Source organism: Anneissia japonica, unplaced genomic scaffold, assembly GCF_011630105.1.
Source record: "Anneissia japonica isolate Jap-2015-1 unplaced genomic scaffold, ASM1163010v1 scaffold2707_len876726_cov182, whole genome shotgun sequence".
Classification (NCBI taxonomy): domain Eukaryota; kingdom Metazoa; phylum Echinodermata; class Crinoidea; order Comatulida; family Comatulidae; genus Anneissia; species Anneissia japonica.
In genome coordinates this window covers 156,575-157,420 of record NW_022723260.1, presented here as the reverse complement: position 1 = coordinate 157,420, position 846 = coordinate 156,575, and positions in this window count along the sequence as shown.

The window sequence follows — 846 nt, the reverse complement described above, 5'->3', positions numbered from 1 at the left end:
TTTTTTTTTCTAATTTGCATAATGAATTTTTCAAACATTTTTGTCTATTTAAAAAAAAGTGCGTAAGTTATGGAGATGGTAACAATCAAAAATCGATTATAAATTTAATTCTACATTTTTAGACAAAAAAAATAAACCCTCTTAGCCCACGGCCCATTTTTGACACCATGACCATGCGTAATATTAACATGCAGTGTATATATACGAAGAATTTTTTCTATTAGGATCAGAGTTGACTAACTGGTACTTGGTGTGGTACTAGGTTTATCGCATTTACGGCTTAGGGGCCGCGGTTTACCTCCCTCCGTTTAGTCATGCTGGATCAGGGGTAGTAAACTCAGCGATCGTGGGTTCGATTCCCACACGGGGCAAGGTTTTTTTTTTATTTATTTTTATTTTTTTATTTATTTTTTTAAAGGTCGTGGGTTCGATTCCCACACAAGCCCGTTTTTTTATTTATTTTTTTTTTAAGGCAGTTTAGTTGATGGTGGATAATGAATAGCAAACATAGAGGTTGTGTGTTCGATTCCCACACGAACCAATTTTTTTTCCTTTAAGGCAGTTTAGTTGATGGTGGAAAATGAATGTATTGTATTGTATTGTGTAAATTTAATCTCATTGAAATAACAAAAGTGTCAATAGTGAGGTCGTTAGCAATTTTAATTGCATGGGGAAAGAAAGATGACAAGAACCTCAAAGAGCAACCAGAAAATTGAAGAAATTGTGTGTGGCGGGGGTTTCTAAGAGGGATGGAACAATTACCGCGTGGAGGAAAGAAGGGGTGTAGGGGAAAGGTTTTTCACATTACCAGACAGCTTTTAAAAAACATAAGAAATCATACACATC